The sequence below is a fragment of the Bos grunniens genome, chromosome 15 (genome assembly GCF_055505025.1).
Source record: "Bos grunniens cultivar Pamir isolate PY7600 chromosome 15, Bosgru_T2T1.0, whole genome shotgun sequence".
Classification (NCBI taxonomy): Eukaryota; Metazoa; Chordata; class Mammalia; order Artiodactyla; family Bovidae; genus Bos; species Bos grunniens.
This window is the reverse complement of record NC_141179.1, coordinates 8,685,232-8,707,823: the sequence shown is the minus strand read 5'-3', so window position 1 is coordinate 8,707,823 and position 22,592 is coordinate 8,685,232. Positions and strand designations below refer to the sequence as shown.

The window sequence follows — 22,592 nt, the reverse complement described above, 5'->3', positions numbered from 1 at the left end:
TTTTCCCATTTGCTTGGCACCATTCTCATAGCTGGTATGTCATGGGTGTCTATCAAATGGCTAGATTTAAAGATTTGTAATTGGATACGTGACAGTAAGCTTCCAATCTTTATATTTTCCTATTTCCCAAGACCTCTTTTATTTTTTTAAGATTAACCTTGACCGTCTGGAAGGATTTAAGGGAACTTTTCCACCAGATAGTGCTATTTTAAAAGCCATCAATTTAAAATAGGATACATGAATAACAGACGTTTACTTTTTTTTTTCCTTCCTCTCAAGACATAAGCTGTATTGAATATATCCCTTTTAGTTTTAGTTCATACTTTGGCATAAACCTTTGGGTGTTAGGTGGTGTTTGTGGCTGCAAGAATCTGCTTCTGGGCACAACACCTGTGCTCCCCATGTCTTCCCTCCCGTCTCTGGTCTTCCTGTCTTCCTGCCTTTGCCATTGACCCCAGGTGGATAGGCTTTACTTTGAATTCTGACAATTGTGTATGTCATGTTTTTAAAAATACATTTATTCTGTGGGGTTGGTCATCATATTTTACTGATAGAGTTGGGTATGTGTTAGTCTTTACTATGTTTATATACATCTGTATGTTTTGATTTCTTTTTTGATAGTTAAGAAGCACAAAGATACTTTGATACCATAAATAGTTAATGTAGAGTCATTTTGGCAGCATACTCCAAAGTTTTAAGATCTGGATTGGGCATTTAATTTTAAAAGGCAAAGAAAATAAACCTAAGTAGACATAAGTTAGACTAGAAAAACAGAGGTCAAAGATAAGCATGAGGGGAAGTTTTGCAAGTTATGACAAAGCTGTTGATGGTTTGGAGATATCAGTGGACAGATGAAACAGATATTTGGAAATAAGAGGTTGGGATACTCTTCAGTGAGCAAAAGGTTTTTGTTTTCATGATTAAACCACAGAGTCATGTTGTTTCAGCTTCACAGAAGAAATTGCACATTTAATTACCATCAAGATAAAAGAGAATGAAAGCTTTTTTAATTACACTTTAAACAAATTTTTGAGATGATTATAAATTCATGTGCAATTGTGAGGAATAACACAGAGAAATCCTGTGTATTTTTTAACCAGTTTCTCTCAATGGTGACATTTTGTAAGTATACAGGGTAATAGCTCATTACATCTTACTTTAAGTTGTAATACTAACTTAAAATAGCAGCAAGTTCATAAACTTGCCATTTGCCCTAGAATCAGGACTCACTGTCTCAAGACAAAGTCTGACTCTTAGTGGATTCTTACCAACATGCTTTGTGTCCCTGCAGGGCGGATTCTGTCATTTATGTGTCATTCAGGACACTCATTTGCAAGGCAGACAGCACACTGGCAGGGAAGACAGTGGGACGTCTCAGTCATCTGTGGGAAGGCCTGGGTTGCATGCGGCATCCAGGAACAGCTAGCTTCATCAGCTCTTTCAAAAGAGAGGGCTTTTTTGTCTCCTTCATGTGCTTGTCAGTTTCATTCTCTCAGTTGGCTTCTTCCACATGGAGATTCATAAACATTGCTTCCATACCTCACAGACATTATTTCTGGAGGAGGCCTGTCTAGTTTCCATTGGTGTGGTGTGTGTGTGTGTGTGTGTAGTTGCTCAGTTGTGTCTGACTGTTTGTGATCCCATGGACTACTGTAGCCCGCCAGACTCCTCTGTCCATGGAATTCTCCAGACAAGAATACTGGAGTGGGTTGCCATTCCCTTCTCCAGGGGATCTTCCCGACCCAGGGATCAAACTCAGGTCTCCTGTGTTGCAGGTAGATTCTTTACCTCTGAGCCACCAGGGGTGGTGTTTCCATTGGTAAACTATTTGTTAAAAAAAATTACAAACTCCATTGGTAACTATTACAAATTCCATTGGTAAACTATTAACAAAAAAAATTTTTAAAGACTCTGATTGGCCCAGTCAAGATCACTTAAAGACCCTTGACCAATCACCCAAAGCCCAGGGGACTGAGTATGTTTTATGTGTTCCTCTAAATATGAGTATTATTTTCAGAAATGAAGAAATTACTGTAATTTAGATAATTACCTAACTCTTGTCTATTATAGTATGGTCATGGCCTTAGGACATTTCCAGTTAATGTTGTCATTTAAGCAGAATATTATAATAGTGAATTGTGCCTGAACTGTGTATATGTCTGACATTTTATAGGACTTAGAAACATAATACTCACCATCCAAACATTAGAAACATTCACAGGAGTCAGGCAGGGATTGTGTTAGTGGCTCAGTCGTGTCCAACTCTTCCCGACCCCATGAACTGTAGCCTGCCAGGCTCCTCTGTCCATGGAATTCTCCAGGCAAGAATACTGGGATGGGTAATCATTCACTTCTCCAGGGGATCTTCCCGACCCAGGGACAGAACCCAGGTCTCCTGCGTTGCAGGCAGATCCATGAGCGTCCTTATATACTACTATTAATGCTACTTAAATTCATTATTATTTTGGAGGGGACCTAATCTATGGAGTAAAATAAAAGCAGAGGCATAGAAGATCTAGGACTTAATTTTGTTTCCTTCATTCTATAATTTATTGATGTGATTTTCCCACATAGAACATCTTCAATAATCTACAGAGAATTTATTAGAAATATGAGCCTAGCCAGGTGGATAGAATATATATGTATATGAATATATATATAATATAACTCATATATATATAATTTATATACCAATATAATTCATATATATGAATTATATTTCTATACACCATCTCAAAATTGCAACAAAAGAATAAGATATTTAAGAATAACTCAACAAAGGATGTACAGGACTTTTGTGTGTGAAATTCCAGTGCTTTATTTTAAGGAATTAAAGGATAACTAAACAGAAAGCAGTACAGTGAGTCAGTTAAAAAGAATGATTTCAACCAGTATTCCTTTTCCCCTCAGCTATACCAGACAAGAGAGTTTTACTGTAACAGTCTAACTTAAGCATTTTGATCAACTTTTTACTAGTGTAGTGGTAAACCACAGGCTATTCCTAAAGACAGTGTATTTCCTTCTTTCATTTGGAAAATGTGGTCAAGTAGGAAACCTTACTTTAATCATATTTCTAAACTTCTGCCAAACCTTTGGATCTAAGATATTTTCAGCAACAGAAACACTGTTGTTTGACACGCTGAGGCGCCCTTCATTTGTGTAACCGTATCTAACTAAGTTGGTGGTGGAACAGCGCTTTACATAGTTATTATTGTATTTCTATTCAGGCCTCTCATAGTAAAATATCCCCACTGATCTGAAACTTTTAATTCTGTTCACATTATATTTCATTCACAGTATAATTTCTGCTTGTCACACCTAACAGAATTCTGTTAAAGTGATGCAAATAAAATCTGTTTTTCCTACTCAGCATGAAACCAGAACGCAGAGTTGGGAAAACCTTGATTCCAGTTGTTGACATCAAGTAAAGCAGTAAGCTTCTTAGAATTATGTTTTCTTTTTTATAAATGAAGAATATTCTGTGTTTCCCAGAGTGTAAAATGGAAACCACCAGCAATATAATTAAGCATTATATGAATGAAAAATTTACATTTTAGTAATTCCATGCTTATTTTAATGTGTACTAAATAAAGAACAACTCTGGGTTTAATGGGAATTATTGCTTTGCAGTAAGCATAGTAAAAGAAGTGGATCAATTTATAAGTAAAAATGTAGGACATGGATATGGCCAAAACTGTGGAAGTAGTATATGAGTGACTGAAATTTTGGAATCCATGGAATAGGTGATATGTGTGCAATAAATGTTCTGGACTGTGATTGCCTTCTCGGACTGAATACTTTGCTAGACATAGCCAGTAATTACCCTCCAAGTTCACCACCTCATTTATGGAGCTCTTATTGAAAAAAAAAAAAAAAGAACTATGCCCAAAGCTATCTGATTTCAGTTTCTTATGAAAGAATAAGCCTTCATATAGTAAACACATAAGTGATAGGTTAAGCCAGATTCTGCTTGTATCTTACACACAAAAATTGAAGCTGTCAATAGTAGAATGTGGATACCTTTATAAACAAAGCAGGTGGTAGACCAGTGTGCAGAGCGTGGTTTCTGTTTTTATTTACAAAGCAAAGCTTCTGTAATGTTTTACACTGAAGTAGTTGGGAAAGATAGCAGTCATTTATTCACCAAATGCTGATTTTCTTCTCCAGGAGCTAAGACACAGCAGGGTGGTTATCTCCTAACTATAAATACCAGTCAGGAGACCATTTTAGTTATTTCATTGGGTTGGAGACCATGGTAATTTGCACCAGGACGAAAGCGTTGGAAGCAGTCAGGTTCTGGGCAAAAAGACTTACCTGTCTTGCAGTTGGCAGGAGCAGACAGTGTCAGATGGTAACAGGTGCTCTGGACAAAGGAATGTGAAAGAGAACGGAGGGCAGGGAGGATGCAGGTGTGTTTTAACATAGGGTGGTCAGAGGAAGGCTCACGATTAGGTGTCATTTAAGCAGCAGCCAGACAAAAGAAAGAGCGGTTGGTTTCTCCTGCAGCTGTCTAGTGGTGGTGCAGACGGCTTAACAAGTGCAGAGACCTTGAGGCTGGAGAGTGGCTGGGGCTTGAGGGACAGCACCCGGGCCAGTGTGGTTGAATCACAGGGGCAAATGGGAATGTGGGCAGAGGGGCCGGGGGTGGGGTGGGATGTGAGGAGTGTGTCGGGCTTCGCGAGGGGTTGGTCTGTTGCTCTGTGGAAGGGTCACCAGAAGACGGACGTGAACTGATCTAGAATTTTAAGTGATTACCTGACTGTTATACAGTGTGGACGACACAGCTAGGTGATTATTTCCTAACTATGTATACCAGTCAGGAGGCTATTTTAGTTATTCCAGTAGGTTGGAGACCATGGTCATTTGCACCAGGATGAAAGCGGTGGAAGCCGTCAGATTCTGGGCTTATTTTGCAGGTGATACTAACATGGCTTGCTGCTTGATCACATACAGGTTGAGAGAAAAAAGGCAACTCTGCTTCACAGACAGAGCTTCTCCACTTCAGCACCTTTGACGTTTTGGGCCAGATAAATTTTTGTTACGGAAGTCTTCCTGCACTGTAGGATGTTCAGTGAGATCCCTGGCCTCTGTACTCTGGATTGACATGCCTCTTTCCTTTCCTTCCAATTTATGATAGTGAAAAATGCCTTTCAGACCTTTTAAACCCCGGGAGACAAAGTTCACCCATAGAAAACCACCAGGTCTTGGCCTGATGGGATTGAGAAATTGAGTACTTCCTGCCATATCAGTAACCAAAAGACGTCACAGTCATCAGCTACTGCAGCCACCAGGATGGTGAGCTACTGAGCCCTGAGGGAATTCAGGAAAAAAGCAAAGAATACCTGCTGTCTAGCAGACATCAAAGGCTTTTCCCATGGCTCACCAGGTAAAGAATCTGCCTGCAGTGCAGGAGATGTAGGAGATGAGGGTTCGATCCCTAAGTCTTGAAATCCCTTTCAGTATTCTTGCCTGGAGAATCCCATGGACAGAGAAGCCTGGCAGGCTACAGTCCATAGGGTTGCAAAGAGTCGGATATGACTGAAGTGACTAAGCATGCATAATTGACAGAACTATAAATATGTAGAGAATTTTGAGTTAAAGATTCCTGGGACTGCCACATTGAATGTTAACAAGACAAAGTTTTAATTGTGGAGAGATCTCTTCAAGAAAATTAGAGTTATCAAGGGAACACTTCATGCAAAGATGGGCACAGTAAATGACAGAAATGCTATGGACCTAACAGAAGCAGAAGATATTAAGAAGAGGTGCCAAGAATACACAGAAGAACTGTGCAAAAAAGATCTTCATGACCCAGATAATCACAATGGTGTGATCACTCACCAAGAGCCAGATATTCTGGAGTGCGAAGTCAAGTGGGCCTTAGGAAGCATCACTATGAACAAAGCTAGTGGACGTGATGGAATTCCAGTTGAGCAATTTCAAATCCTAAAAGATGATGCTGTGAAAGTACTGCACTCAATATGCCAATAAATTTGGAAAACTCAGCAGTGGCCACAGGACTGGAAAAGGTCAGTTTTCATTTCAATCCCTAAGAAAGGCAATGCCAAAGAATGCTCAAACTACCACACAATTGCACTCATCTCATATGCTAGTAAAGTAATGCTCAGAATTCTCCATGCCAGGCTTCAGCAATATGTGAACCATGAACTTCCAGATGTTCAAGCTTGATTTAGAAAAGGCAGAGAAACCAGAGATCAAATTGCCAACCTCCACTGGATCATTGAAAAAGCAAGAGAGTTCCAGAAAAACATCTACTTCTGCCTTATTGATTATGCCAAAGCCTATGAATGTGTGGATCGCAACAAACTGTGGAAAATTCTTAAAGAGAGGAGAATACCAAACCACCTGACCTGCCTCTTGAGAAATTTGTATGCAGGTCAGAAAGCAACAGTTCGAACTGGACATGAAACAACAGACTGGTTCCAAATAGGGAAAGGAATACATCAAGCCTGTATATTGTCACCCTGCTTATTTAACTTCTATGCAGAGTACATCATGAGAAACACTGGGCTGGATGTAGCACAAGCTGGAATCAAGATTGCCAGGAGCAATATCAATAACCTCAGATATGCAGATGATACCACCCTTATGGCAGAAAGTGAAGAAGCACTAAAAAGCCTCTTGATGAAAGTGAAAGAGGAGAATGAAAAAGTTGGCTTAAAACTCAACATTCAGAAAACTAAGATCATGACATCTGGTCCCATCACTTCATTGCAAATAGATGGGGAAACAGTGACAGACTTTATTTTTTTGGGCTCCAAAATCACTGCAGATGGTGACTGCAGCCATGAAACTAAAATACACTTGCTCCTTGGAAGAAAAGTTATGAACAAGCTAGACAGCATATTACAAAGCAGGGACATTACTTTGCCAACAAAGATCCATCTCGTCAAAGCTATTCTTTTGCAGTAGTCATGTATGGTTGTGAGAGGACTATAAAGAAAGCTGAGCACCAAAGAACTGATGCTTTTAAACCATAGTATTGGAGAAGACTCTTAAGAGTCCCTTGGACTGCAAGGAGATCCAACCAGTCCATCCTAAAGGAGATCACTCCAGGGTGTTCGTTGGAAGGACTGATGTTGAGGCTGAAACTCCAATACTTTGGCCACCTCATGTGAAGAGCTGACTCATTGGAAAAGACCCTGATGCTGGGAAAGATTGAAAGTGAGTGGAGAAGGGAATGACAGAGGATGAGATGGTTGGATGGCATCACTGACTCAATGGACATGAGCTTGAGTAAACTCCAGGAGTTGGTTTTGGACAGGGAAGCCTGGTGTGCTACAGTCCATGGTGTTGCAAAGAGTTGGACATAACTGAGCGACTGAACTGAACTGAACAGATAATGGCGCTTTTCACTTAGTGTAATATCCTGAATGTCTGTCCATGTTGTAACATGTATCACAGTTCTTCCTTTGTAAGACTGAATAATATTCCATTGTATGTGTATACGGCATTTTGTTTGTCCAACTATCTGTTGATAGTTTCCATCTATTGATGGAAGCTTGGATTGATTGTACTTTTTGCCTAGTGTGAATAATGCTTCTATAAATATAGAGTGTAAATTTCTCTTTGAGAATCTGCTTACAATCCTTTATAATTTTATGAGGAACCACAGTATTGTTTCCCATAGGGGCTGCACCATTTTACAGTCCCACCATCAGTGCATAAGCATTCCTGTTTCTCTACATCTTGGCTAATATTTACCCTAACACTTGCTGTTTTCCATTTTTTTTTTATAGTTGCCGTTTTATTTGGTGGATTCCCCTGGTGGTTCAGATGGGAAGGAATCCACCTGCAATGTCAGAGACCTGAATTTGATCCCTGTTTTGGGAAGATCCCCTGGAGGAGGGCATGGCAACCCACTCCAGTATTCTTGCCTGGAGAATCCCATGGACAGAGGAGCCTGGCGGCTTACAGTCCATGGGGTCACAAAGAGTTGGACACGAGTGACTAACACTTTCACTTTTCATCTCATTTGATGTGACAACTTTAGTGTTTAAGTTTGCTTCCAGGTATGGTTAGGGTCAGCAAGGATATATGCTTTATATCCATGAATTTACAAGGTTAACAGGTAGTGAATGTTTTAAAGCAACAGGAAATGCTGAGTGTTTCACAAGATATTGATGCAGAGTATGCTTTGTGATAGGGTAGACAATGCCAAAACATAAAAAAAAAATTAGTCTGCATTTTAAGTTATTAAATCATTAAGGATGATGATCATTCTGGAAACAAAAGTCTAAAGTGTGTTTACTCAATGGATAATTGAGTCATTTGAAGCTTTGTTATTTTAATTGACAACAGTTAGGTAACAGTAATTTACTTTACCTTTTATTCTTTTCAGTCAAAGGTTTAAAAGGTTTTACTGCCAGCTTCAAGAAGCAGGCTATAAAAATTAAGATAGTTTGATATTTTCATACAGACCATCTGTTGTTTTAACTGGAGCTTGAGCAGGGCTGAGATGCCGTAATGGGGGAAGATAAAACCAGGAGGTTTGGCAGCTTCATAGATCTGATCGTGGTATAGTTGGGCATGTGTTGACATGTGGAAGGGTAGGCCGTGAACAAAGGGTGGTAAGTCTGCAAGAGAAACAACTATTACACAAGACTGGTGGAGTGTCACAGTGCCAAAGCCTGTTTCATCAGAAGTGAATCCAGGCAGTCGGTAGAGATGTGGGGCCTGGATCTTCAGATTAGAGTTGTTTACAGTTGGAAGAGAGCAGTGATTCTTGACCTGGCACTGTTGACATTGGACAGAATGATTCCTTAGTGTTGAGGACTGACTTGAGCATTGTAGGATGGTCAGCAGCATCTCTCTCCTCTGCTAAATGCCAGTAGCACACATCTGCCCCAGCGCCCCCAGTTGGACAAGCCAAGATGTCTCCAGACATTGTCACATGTCCCCAGTTGAGAATCAGTGGACTAGGTATTTACTTGGAGAAGGCAATGGCACCCCACTCTAGTACTCTTGCCTAGAAAATCCCATGGACGGAGGAGCCTGGTAGGCTGCAGTCCATGGGGTCACTAAGAGTTGGACATGACTGAGCAACTTTACTTTCACTTTTCACTTTCATGCATTGGAGAAGGAAATGGCAACCCACTCCAGTGTTCTTGCCTGGAGAATCTCAGGGACGGGGGAGCCTGATGGGCTGCCATCTATGGGGTCACACAGAGTCGGACACGACTGAAGTGACTTAGCATAGCATAGCATAGGTATTTACTAGGGAGCCATTCTCATACATCTAGTGTGTGTGTGTACATGCGTGCTCAGTCACTTTAGTTGTGTCTGACTCTTTGTGACACTATGGACTGTAGCCCGCCAGGCTTTCTCTGTCCATGGGATTCTCCAGGCAAGAATACTGGAGTGGGTTGCTGTGCCTTCCTCCAGAGGATCTTCCTGATCCAGGGATCGAGGCTTCGTCTCTTATGTCTCCTGCATTGGCAGGCGAGTTCTTTACCACTGGCACTGCTAGGGCAGCCCCAGTGTATCTACTAGTCACTCCTTAACATGATCTGACTTACTATAGTTAATTGGGGATGCCTACTGGCCTTGTCTCCTAGACTTAAAAATTGTCAATTTCTTACCTTTATTCTCCTTAGTGCCTAACGTTGTCTATTGTATAATAAGTTGAAGTTCAGGAAATGGTTGCTGAATTGATTTCAGAAGTATTTCAGCAAATGTTATTTTCTCCAATTTGATTATAAATTTCTTAAAGTCAAATAAAATGTTTTACGTGTTTATACAATCACTAATGTTGCTTAACCCCTTCTTATATGCCAGACCACTGTTAAGCACTTTGCTCGCATGTACTTATTTAATTCTCACCTTCACTGTGTGAGCTAAGTTCTAGTATGATCTTCATTTTTTTTAATTAATTAATTCACTTATTTTTGGCTGCGCTGGGTCTCCATTGCTGTGTGCAGGCTTTCTCTAGTGGTGGCGAGTGGGGCTTCTCTCCGTTGTGGTGCATGGGCTTCTCACTGCGGTGTCTTCTCTTGTTGTGGAGCACTGGCTCTAGGCGTGTGGACTTCTGTAGCTGCAGCACGCAGGCCCAGTAGCTGGGGCACTTGGGCTTGGTTGCCCCACAGCATGTGGAATCTTCCCAGACCAGGGATTGAACCCATGTCCCCTGCATTAGCAGGCGGATTCTTATCCACTGCACCACTAGGAAGTCCCTATCTGGATTTTTATATGTGGAAAAATTGAGACCTGTGTATTGTTGATATTTATAAGTAGCAGAACTGAAAATTTAACCTGTATCCAGAAGTGCAGCTCTAAACTGCACTCACGACTTTCTGCAGCCAAATGGTTCTCAGGTCTTTGTGTGAGGTCTTCAGTGAATGAGTACATAGAACCAACCCAATATAGTAGCCATCTGTCTGTAGGAGTGTCGTCAGAGTTCCAATCTAGCATGTCAAGAACTTTCATTTCTTCCCAGGTATTGCTTTTGTGAAACCATAATTTCATAAGTTACAAGCATTCCTGTTGGTGCCAATAGACTAAGGACAGGTTGGAGACCACAGGAGAAGGGAAGTATATTGCCCGCCATCCTGCCTCTTTTGGAGTTATCTGGCTCACTTTCTTTAATGATGTTAGCTTCTTGACCAGGACCAACATGGAAATGCAATCACCCGTTACCTGATACTCATCCGTTCTCACTATCATAGCACAGAACTCAGCAAATGATAAGTAATTGGAAATGAGTAAGGCAAGTGTCCACTTTTGAGCTGCTGAGTTGCTGGTGGAGGTGTATGGAAATAGTGTCAACAATGTACCAACTGGTGAATGCTAGGAGAGATGTGCAGGAACAATGTTATGGCAACTCAGAAGAGGGAGAAGTTCCTTCTAACTGGAGGATTTCGAGAGGCTTCATGGAGGAGACTGCATTGTGACAGGTCTTAAGCGAGATACACCAGCCACAACAAATGGAGGAGAAGCGGAGAGAAGGGAAGAGAATGCCAAGTAGTGTGAAGTACAGGGAGAAGGGTCGATTCAGCTGAGCCAGCTCTTCTTGAAGTTAAATATCAGAGAATGTATTCGTCTCAAAGGAGAAACTTAAATGTGGTTTTGTAAGTCAGAACTTGTTTGAAAATAGGGGAATGCAAAACAGATGGGTATGTCCTATGTGGTCCAAGGTGCTAAGGTTCTTGGTCTGTGGGAAGCTGTTATCCAGCTGGGAATATTGAGAAAGCTGTGTGGTGGTAGTTCAGCTGTGTGGGTGGGACTTCAGCTAGACTGCGTGGAGGTGGCAGAGACAGTGTTGTGATAGGAAAGAGAACACAGACACAGGGGATGTCAAAGTATGGGTGGATGAAATAGGGAAGACTGGGGTTGTGTGAAAGAGTGGGAAAAAACTTAGTGTTGTGGAAAGCCTGGAAGACGGGTGAGGAGTTTGGACACAGTTCAGCCAACAGTAGAGCTTCAGTGAGTGTTTTCAGATTACCTGATCAGAGCTGGAACACCTGTGTTGTTCCCTGCCTCTGCAGCAGGACTTTGACTCTTTTTTAATTTCACAGCACTTAACAAAGGACCTGGTTTGACAAATGCATATGGAGTTAGTTTTATTGGTGGTATTTAGAACAGATCATAGAAGACCAGAGGCAGGCCAAATTAGTTATAAGGCTGTTGTATTAATGCTAAGAAGAATTAGGTCCTAAATGACTCTTGAGAGTCCCTTGGACAGCACGGAGATCTAATCAGTCAACCCTAAAGGAAATCAATCCTGAATATTCATTGGAAGGTCTGATGCTGAAGCTCCAATACTTTGGCTCCAATACTTTCCAATACATTGGAAAAGACCTTGACCCTGGGAAAGATTGAAGGCAAAAGGAGAAGATGGCAGTAGAGGATTAGAGGGTGAGATGGTTAGATAACATCACCGACTTAATGGACATGAGTTTTAGCAAACTCTGGGAGATGGTGAAGGACAGGGAAGCCTGGCATGCTGCAGTACATGGGATCACAGAGTTGGACATGACTGAGTGACTGAACAACAAAATGATAACTCTACAAGTGGAGGTGGAGAGGAACAATGTAAGCAAGTGGTGGGTGGGAAGAGAAGTTAAGGGACAACTGACTGTGGAGGGGGCCAGTGGTACAGGGCGGGAGAGGCGGGAGAGACGGAAGATACGGATGTGGTGTGAGAGCAGTTTACATAGAGGATGAGGATGTCATTGCACCTCTAAGGAATGCTGGACTGGGAAGGGCGAGGAAGGTGTTGAGTTTAGCCTGGGGTGTTTTAGGGGAGCCAGCATAACGTAATAGCTAGGAGCACAGAGTTTGCAATGGACAGACCCTGGATCTGCCCTGTAAAATTAACTGTGTGTGACCTCACGTACATGTATTTCTACATTCAGTTTCCCAATCAGTAATAGGATAAGAATCCTACCATTGTAGGATTAATGTTTGTGAAGGTCTTAGAACAGTGCCTACTGCATTAAGGCTATATCCTTATTTGTTAAATAAAATCCAATTACTAGAGAGTTCTTCAAATCTGTATCTAAATACAGACTAATGAAGGGGATTAAGGGATAGAACATGAATGACTTGATTTTTAAGCTAGTGGGCTACTTTTTCTCCCTGATACTCAAGAATTTTTGACTAAAGAACATTGCTTTTGAGTTTAGCAGCACAGAAGTATTTTTCCATCCTTGGCATTTCCCATTTCTTTTTGAATATGAACAGTTGGATTTTTTCATTGATAATATCTGGTGCATATATTTGGTGTGTCCTGGAGAAGGAAATAGCAACCCACTTCAGTACTCTTGCCTGGAAAATTCCATGGACAGAGGAACCTGGCAGGCTACAGTCCATGGGGTCGCAAAGAGTCAGCCACAACTGAGCGCATCAGCACATATTTGGTGCATATGTTTGGTGCAATATCTGCTAGTACACCTAATTCTTGTTGAAAGTAGATGTAATAAAATATGAATACTAAAGCCATAATCAAGCATTGAGTTTCATGTTCACATTGGTGGTCCCTAGACAGCACCTCTTAATTACCACAGGAGGGTGTTTATAGATTCTTTTCCCTAATTTTGAAGACACTTCTTAATTTGTAAAGACAATTTACTCCTACTTCTGAGGTTCCTGGGTAACTGAAGTCGGGAGAGTTGCAATAGGATAAGCCAGAAACAGGTGAAGACCAAAGTCATAGTATGATGTCCTTAGGGTGTTTCGAGGGTTCAGTAAAGGTTCAGTTTATGATTTCCTGCAATAAGTTGTAACCAGCACACAGGCTGTCTGTGTTTTGGAAGAGAATTCTTTTTGACTAATTGCCAGTTATCAGGTTTTTAATATTTTTATTTTAAACCATTTTTTTACATTAAGTACTTCCCTTTCCAGCTCTTAGAGGAAATATGAGAAAAGGATTTGACTTAACTTTGAAGTAAGATTTAGTGTCCACTTACAGAGAAAAGGGTTTCCCTGATAGCTCAGTTGGTAAAGAATCCACCTGCAATGCAGGGGATCCAGTTGGATTCCTGGGTCAGGAAGATCCCCTGCAGAAGGGATAGACTACCCACTCTAGTATTCTTGGGCTTCCCTTGTGGCTCAGCTGGTAGAGAATCCACCTGCAATGTGGGAGACCTGGGTTCGATCCCTGGGTGGGGAAGATCCCCTGGAGAAGGGAAAGGCTACCCTGTCCAGTATTCTGGCCTGGAGAATTCCATGGATTGTACAGTCCATGGCCTCTCAAAGAGTCGAACACAACTGAGAAACTTTCACTTTTCACTACAGAGAAAAACATAAACATGCAACATTTAGAAAACACAGAGAATTGGAATGGAGTGAAGTCACCAGGTCTTACGGTGACCAGGACTGGGTACGATTTTGGTTTGAAAAGACCAGGTAGATTCTAGACTCTTTCAGGTGGAGGGAGTCACAGCCGTGAGGAGCAGGACCTTGAGAGGGTATGGGGAAGAGATGTCCCTCCTAGAGCCAGAGAGGCGGGGAGGGAAGGAAATGAGGACCTGTGGCTAGGGCAAGGCTTCTTTGTTATGTACTGTTGACTGAAAAAAAAACAAAAAAACAAAAAACAAAAACGCACAAAGTGAGAGTTGTGAGTTAAGTTTTATTTGGGGCAAAACGAGGGCTGTAGCCCAGGGAACAGCCTCTCAAATAGCTCTGCAGAGCTGCTCCAGAGAGGTAAGTGTAGAGGTCAAGCCCTCATTTTGGCAGAAGTTTCCCGAAAAGGTTGCTGCTGGTTACGAGGAGCAGATGTCTCCATTAATGATTTTAGTGCTTTTCTAAATATGAGAACATGCAAGAAATTGGGCTCATAAAATCTTCTCCTGAAAAGATCTATCTGAAGGCCTGTTCTGCCAGTTTTTTCCCAGAGCCCAGAGTGCCTCATTCCTGATCTTCACCCTGAGCTCCTTTCAGAGGGTGTTGAAGGTCAGAGGATGCAGTGGCTAGTGACTCCATCCTTGAAGAGGCAGATGGCAAGTGACAGCATTTAATCGGCAGGAGTTTGGAAATACCATCTCCCAGTTACCAGATCGTCAAGTTTTGAGTGCTGAGAAGCTGTTGCAGGGAGGCAGATGGAGCATGATTTTGGACAGAATGTTGAAAACTGTGAAAGAACTGCCTCGTGTTGTATCAGAGGAGTGAAACATGGCTGTAAACTTGTGCTTATGTTCCTGAGAAAGTTACTTTCCTCTTTTCCTCTTCTCTCCCCACCCCACAAAGGGAGTAAAATGTAAAAGAAAATCAAAGCAGCAGGAGATATCCCTCTCTCTTATTGCATTTTTTAAAAATATAAATTTATTTATTTTAATTGGAGGCTAATTTTTTAGCCTTTACAATATTGTATTGGTTTTGTCATACATCAACATGAATCCACCATGGGTGTACCTGTGTTCCCCATACTGCACCCCCTTCCCCATACCATCCCTCTGGGTCATCCCAGTGCACCAGCCCCAAGCATCCTGTATCCTGCATCGAACCTGGACTGGCGATTTGTTTCATATATGATATTATACATGTTTCAATGCCATTCTCCCAAAGCATCCCACCTTCGCCCTCTCCTACAGAGTCCAACAGACTGTCCTATACATCTGTGTCTCTTTTGCTGTCTCTCATACAGGGTTATCGTTACCATCTTTCTAAATTCCATATATATACATTAGTATACTGTATTGATGTTTTTCTTTCTGGCTTACTTCACTCTGTATAATAGGCTCCAGTTTCATCTACCTCATTAGAACTGATTCAAATGTATTCTTTTTAATGGCTGAGTAATACTCCATTGTGTATATGTACCACAGCTTTCTTGTCCATTCATCTGCTGATGGACATCTAGGTTGCTTCCATGTCCTGGCTATTATAAACAGTGCTGCGATGAACACTGGGGTACACGTGTCTCTTTCAATTCTGGTTTCCTCAGTGTGTATGCCCAGTCAGCTGGGTTATCCTTTTCACTATCTTATTTTTTCTGTTAATTCTTCCTTCCTATATATTACACTTCTTTTCTTTCCAACACAGTTTGAAGCAACACTTTATTACTATAACTGAAGTAGCTTGAGCAATATGTGTATATGTGTATGCATTTTTATTTTACCTTAATCCAAACCACATGCTCTGGTGGCTATTGATGGGCTTATTACTAATGACTCTAGATTTAAATCATTTGCATTTCTACTAAATTGTATTTTCTCCTATTTTCTTCATCTACATAGATACTGTTACTGATGCCGAATACCCAGTGATTGTCCTTGAAAGTACAGAGAAATGTTTGAGTAAAACATTTAGTTATGTGAAATTATTTTACCAAAGCCTAAAAGACAATCTTTCCATAAGACTTAGATGTCATGAACTCTAACTAGAGTGTGGTGTTTGATACTGTGGTGTTTGATAAATTGGCTGCACGATTTACTATTTGTCCAGAAAGAAAATATTTTCAGTAATTTGGCCCTGGAATAAAAATTAGAGTCACCTCAAAGCAAAACCTCAAGTCATTTATAAATTTTAGGATGTATCTTCAGAAAAACTTCAGAATTTTCTTATGAGTATTTTTCAGTGTATTTTCTCATTTATTTTTCTATCATTACCCAGATAAATTTCTGTTGAGTCACTGGTAGCCGATAGAGGTCAGTCATGAATAAGTGCATCAAGTCTTAGTAATAAAACTGATTACTATTTATTTCACTGTCATTTTCATAATTCCATTGGTTTTCTCATTGTTTTTTTAAATAGTTAGTTGGATGTTACTTCCAAATTGGTTTCTGAAAACTTTTTATCCCTCAATTTCCTCAGCCATGGTGGAAGTGATTGAATTATTTCCACACTATTTGTAGACTGTAGTTTTTTAATCTGAAAGACTTCCAGATGCTTTGAGGAGAGCAATCATCTATCATTATAAAATGCTTATTAGCTCTGTGCCCGTGTGGCCTGTGTGGTCTCATTCTACAGTGTGCGCAGTTTTCCCCCCAACAGATCAGTGAGTTTTGCACTTGACAGATGTAATTACTTGTGACCAAAGGGTGAGAAGCCTTTAGATAATTTAGTAGCAACAGAAAGCTACCCTCCAAGAATGAATTAACACATTCATCTGTGCATAAGAGTCTGTGATACAAAAGCGATGCTTTTGTTAGCCAAAAGCGAGTGAGGGTTAAGGGTGCTTTTTGAAGTGGAGTGCCCACTGGTGGTCCCATTTAATAGAGGAGCCTGGCACCAAACAAGTTGACAGTCACACCACTGGTGGGGGTTATAGAATACTCAAGACCAAATAGATGTAAATTTGGACAGTTTGTGACCTTCACTGATGTCTATAACTAAGGGTTTATTAATGGGACGGGGATTATAGCAATGACTAGAGTCATCAGGTTTCCAGCTCTTTCAGTCTGGTTGCCTTCCCACTGTACTACACTGTCTCAAAGCTCTTATCTTTGTTCCCAGAAATTATAGACTATAAAATATAGATAAGTAAAATTTATAAATAAATATAGATATTAGGCAAAATAAACATGAACCTTAAGCTTGGAAGCCCAGACAGTGGGTAGGGTCACATGAAAATCTTTCAGATGAAGAAAGAGTTAGAAACCAACTTACTCGTTTTTGGTCCAGGAGCATAGTTTGCTTCATTTAATTTGGTTTGTTTTACTAGAAAGCATCTGTGCAATCTTGCCCTGAAGGAGAACTTGGAGGGTTGTCTCTTTTGTTCTGTACTTTCCCCAGGCTTCACTGAGTTGGGCGAGGAGCACCACTTCTGGTTCAAGGGCTCCTCGGGGAAAGGATATTTCAGAGCTGTCTTAGTAACTAGTGCAGACAGGGGAACAGTAGATTTTCTTTTTTAGTTGGCATCTTTCCACAAAATTTATTTGGTTGAGAAACTAACATACATATGGTTCAGCTTTATATTGTAGAGGCTGTGTCTGGTTGAGGCTTGCAATCCCCTAATGTCTTCATTGGCCATAACACTCAAGTCACCATTTTAATCCAAGTATTTCTAGAGGGAATATTTTATTTGGAGTGCTTTGCAAGCCCTTGAAGTAAGCAACAGCCAATGAAGTCTGAGATATTTTTCTAACCGGAAAAAGCCTCTCTTATTAATCCTTCAGTCATGAATCTGGCCGATTGTCAATTTAAAACACTGTGTTGATTAGTTCATAAGATATATACCATTATTTAATTGTCCTCATAAATTCTATCCTCCTTTGAGAAGCTCTCCAGTTGGTTCTATGATGAAGTCACTGGTCAAAACAAAGAATTGCCTCTAATAACAGTCATTCTTTTCCCCCTGAAAACCATACCTGCATTTAAAGTCTATAAATGTCATCTTTGAGGGTATTTGAAAAGAATGTGCTATTCTGGTGGCAATTTCAGAAGCAAAATATTAAAACAAAGGTTTTTCAAGTTAAGCATTGCTGAAAAAAATTGGGGGCATAATTTGGCCAAGAGTTTAACCACTGGTTTATTAGTTTGTTGTAATTGAGATAGGCTGTTTGTGCTTTTGCACAGTAGGCATGTCTGAAGACAGCAGAGAGAGGGGAGCCGTGTAGCCTTTGGATGTAGAGCTTGAGGAATGCTGTCTGTGAGAAATCTCCCAGATAACATGAGGCTGTTATTAGCCTGGTCGGTGGCCACGTAGCTTCTGTATATGTTTATAGACTTTGTGTGGTCTGCCCTTGACCTTTTTTTTCCAAGTTAATGTTTAGAGGCACTTACCTGAGGGTTGCCCTTACTGTTTTTCATTCACAGCCTACTAACAACTCAAGTCATTTTCAATGAAAAGGGAAGACAAGAAAGGCTAAGATAGACAGGTTAGAAATGAGAATGAAGGATAGAGTGTCATTAAAATGTCAGAGGATCAGAGCATAGAGACCATTGCCCTAGCTGCTCTGCTTTTCAGTATGAATGCAGATCTAGGAAGCATATGAATTCAGTAACGAGTTGTGGGTATGATGGTGACTTTTTTGTCAGACCTTCATGAACTGTGAGAAAAGAATTTATAATGTGAGTCTCGGCTTCCATTATTTTAGCTGAGATTCTGCCACTAATCAGTTATCCAATTAGTGAATGATAGATTTAATTTTGGAGTCCATGCTCTTTAATATTGTGATTTTAAATAATGTCCCTCCCTAATTCATGAGTTATATAGAAACTTACTGTCTAGGAAAGCAGTTTGAAATCTGAGGAGTTTTGAATAATGTGCACCTCAGTTGTGCATTTTGCTTTGTGTTTCTGTCATTGCTTATTTTTTCTGTTTCCTCTTCTAAGCAGTAGGCTCCTTGTAACTCTTATGTGTTTCAGAATCCTTAGCACATAGCACAGCTGGGCTAAATCATTTTGATGAGTGAATATTTGTATAAACTAATAGAGAAACAAAGGAAAACAGTTAATAGGATTGGGGGTATTGCACATTAATCACAAGAAATGATGTAACTCTGAAAATAATAGTGGTGGAAGTACCTTGTTTTTATATACTTAAGAATTTTGGAGAATTCTTCTGGAAAATTGAAATACTTCATAATTACTCAACTGATGTGGACTGACTACTCATTTAATAATTATTGAGTAGTGTAAACTCAGATTTTACATGATAATTTTTGTTCATATTATGTTCTTTATTTCTCACATGATACCTTGTTTCTTAGCCAGTTGGATGTTAATTCTGGTAAGTTTATGAGAAGAGGCCATACCCATCTAATCATATAAAGAGTTAACACAACTGTAATTTAACTTCATAGGGCAGTTGAAAATTTCCCATTTAATATTTGGAAAATGCTAACTCTAAAGCCATTAATGTAATGACATTAAAATGTTTTGTTTATACCAGCTATCCAAATATAAATACTTTTGTTATTGTTCAGTTGCTAAGTCGTGTCCGACTCTTTGTGACCCCCTGAACTGCAGCATGCCAGGCTTCCCTGTCCTTCACTGTCTCCTGGAGTTTGTTCAAACTCCTGTCCTTTGAGTCAGTGATGCCACCCAAGCATCTCATCCTGTGTCACCCGCTTCTCCTCTTGCCTTCAATCTTTCCCAGCATCAGTCTTTTCCAGTGTGTTGGCTCGTTGCATCAAGTGGTCAGAGGATTAGAGCTTCAGCATCAGTCCTTCCAGTGAATGTTCAGGACTGATTTCCTTTAGGATTGACTGGTTTGATCTCCTTGCAGTCCAAGGAACTCTCAAGAGTTTTCTCCAACACCGTAATTCGAAAGCAGCAGTTCTTCAGTGCACACTTTTACCGTTCGCTTAATTCCCAATTTATTTGTAGAAAACGGTTGGATCCTGGCATCTGACTGTGTGATCTTGGGACAGAGCACATACAGATGGTGCTTCCTCTCCTCTCAGGCTGTGTTGGCTACATGTGCAGTCCTTTTCTGCATGATTGAGTGAGGATGCCTTGTATCTGTTATGCAGCATGCTCCTTAAATCTCTCTGCAAGGGCCACTCCCAGATCTCTTCTGTTTTGCATTCTTTGGTTGCAGTCTTTACAAGTGCAGCTTGTGTGGGCATGTACCCACATTCAGTGTGCATGTGTTCTGTGGCTTCAGTTTAGGCAGCCAGTTTTGAAAACAGTCTTTTGTGTTTGTTCATTTATGTATTTGTTTCAAATTGCTCAAGATTGCTAGAGAGCTCAGGACCTCATAGGATGAGGAAAACCATGCGGTGACAGAGATTCTGTTATTGTCAAATGTTTCACTTCACTAGTCTTTGATCTCTACATTAGAAGCTTTATATCCAGGATTAATGAGTCTAAGTGATGGATGAATTATGTTTATTATAGCTGGTGAAAGGTTCTTTCTTTCAAACTCCCTCTCTCTCTTTCAATGTATTTTTGAGAGCATAGCGTTGAAGGGATCCATCTAACATTTATGTCAGAGTTTTCATGATTTGCTGCAAAGTATTTTAAGAAAATATTTTTGTGGCTTGGTGTAGAATACATCCTATAATTTCCTGTTGGGGCAACACATGAATCAGATGGTTATTGAATATGTGTTATCCATTTTGTGGCCTTTTTGAAGTTTGGTTTTGAAGTTCTAAACTGACCACCCCTGTTAATCCAGGATGCTTCTGAATGTATTTACTCCCTTTGTACTTATCCCTCTTGACTCTGAGGTGTGTATCCTGGATATCCAGATTAACTTTGCTGTTATCCAAGGGACAGTATCGTTAGAAAGTAATTGATACACTGAATCATGTAATACTCAAAACCAAATAAAGATAAATTTGGATAAAATTTATGGGCTTCATTGATGTTTATAAGAATTTATCATATTAATATTTCAGTAAGGTGAATTAGTATAGCTCTTATCAGGTTTTGAGTATTAATAAAATTGTATTAAGAGTAATAGCTCGTGTTTTACTGGCTTGCTGCTCCAATCCTCAAATTACATGATTTCCAGACCCCCGAAGTTCTTTTCTTACCTACTGATTTTTAGAAATCCTAGGGACTGTCTTATGTATTTCCAGAGAAATGGCTCCTGCTGTTGTTACCACTGCCTTTCTGGGGCATGCACTTCTTTCTGATGCTCAGCTGGGAAAAATGTTTTGCTGTTGATGCTCTATCCAGAGGTGAGAAAAGACCAAGCTACAGATTTGCAAAGAAAGATCACAGAAACTGATTACACAATTTCCATATTCCACATGGATGAAGGAGAGTGGCTCTGGAGAGAGGATTTGGTGGGAAGGATTCCTTGGGAGAGCTTTGCTGTGAGTCTTATATCTTTCAGTAGAGTAATGGGAGATTGTCAATGGAACCAATGGATCTTGACATGATTTTCCTGTAGTTAATGGAGGGCACAGTGGTCTGGTGTCTAACTCATCCTTTAGGAAACTGATGGAGACTGTGACTCATGAAACAGACAGCTGATCCTCTAAGGGAGTGACTGTATTTCTAATTGGTGGCATCTTAAAAATGTGTGAATGCTAAGGATGTGTTGGGGAACCTAGGATAGAAACGTTTACCTGTTCAGTTCAGTTCAGTCACGCAGTCGTGTCCGACTCTTTGTGACCCCATGGAATGTTTACCTATGATCATTTAAAGAAGGAATCATGCCAGAGGGTAGGGAACCCCTCAATAAGACACTGCAGTGTATATTCCAGGGATGGAAGCTGAGAAGGGAGGGGAGTGGCTAGCAAAGGAGAGACATTAGGGAAGCCACAAGTAGAGGGACTTTAGGGGAGTGAGTTTCTAAAGAACCTGTGTAAATACCCGCAAGAGAGAGTTGGCCTTAGCCACTTCCCTGGCCAGAGAACAGGAGTCTTTAGTTATTAAGTATCAAGTGGGAACTTTCCTCCTTAGTAACCCCCAATAATCCTGAAAAATGGTTATTAACAGAAAGAAGTAAATGGGAAATTAAGTTTGTGGAAAAGAAAAGAAGTTGGCTAGGATTTACACTTTACAGAACATAGGTTTAATTTAACTCTGCAACAGTATGGGATGGGAGGGTAGGGGATTTAGAGATTTCTGTCTTCTTGAATGTCCAGAAAAGTCCTGGGGACTGTCCAGAGTCTTATCCTGAGAGTTGGTGAAGGACTGTTCCCTCTGAGCAGATTTAGGACAATGGAGGAAAAGTCAACTGGCTTTAGCAGTACATTCATGCTTAGGGTCCCAGTGGTTTTTTGACTTAAATCAATTCAGATTTCTCACTTGACCAATATTGATTTATAATGGCAAAAATGTAGGTAAAACTTTTCTCCTTTTGGGTTACACCCTCTAAGAGGAGGAGGAGGAGTTATGTTTTATTTCCTCAGTGCTTTGCAAAGTTCGATGGAAGACTTTGAGGCTTTTACTTAGAGCTATTTTTATTTCAGACCCTTCAAGCTGAGCCAGGGACACATTTGAGAAACTGCTGTCATACAGGCTATACTCAGAAATCTAGTAGAAGCTTTTAGTTTTTGTACCAGAGTACATATCAGTTTTAAATATGCTCGTGCACAGTGTCTCACCAAGAAAAGAGTGGTAGCATATAACTCTGCCCAAACTTGACCAGCATTATACCGTGCTCTTTGGAAAGTGCTGACCGTGAGACAGCAACAAATTTAGGAATGTGCAAAGCAAAAATACCATTTTGACATGGCAGTTTAGGGCTTCCCAGGTGGTGCTCACGGTAAAGAACCTGCTTGCCAATG

General features: G+C 40.4%; 1 protein-coding gene across 5 annotated transcripts in view; it reads left to right on the top strand.

Moving 5' to 3' along the window:
* ARHGAP42 (Rho GTPase activating protein 42) overlaps positions 1-22,592 on the top strand; it is a 348,391-nt gene that overhangs the window by 138,067 nt on the left and 187,732 nt on the right. For 2 of the 5 annotated variants that reach the window (XM_086338912.1, XM_086338913.1), the window contains exon 4: positions 3,371-3,432. The exons of the other annotated variants lie outside the window; for them this stretch is intronic. The gene's annotated coding sequence lies outside the window, so the exon portion shown is untranslated. The remainder of the gene's footprint in view (positions 1-3,370; positions 3,433-22,592) is intronic. 5 annotated transcript variants of the gene reach the window in all.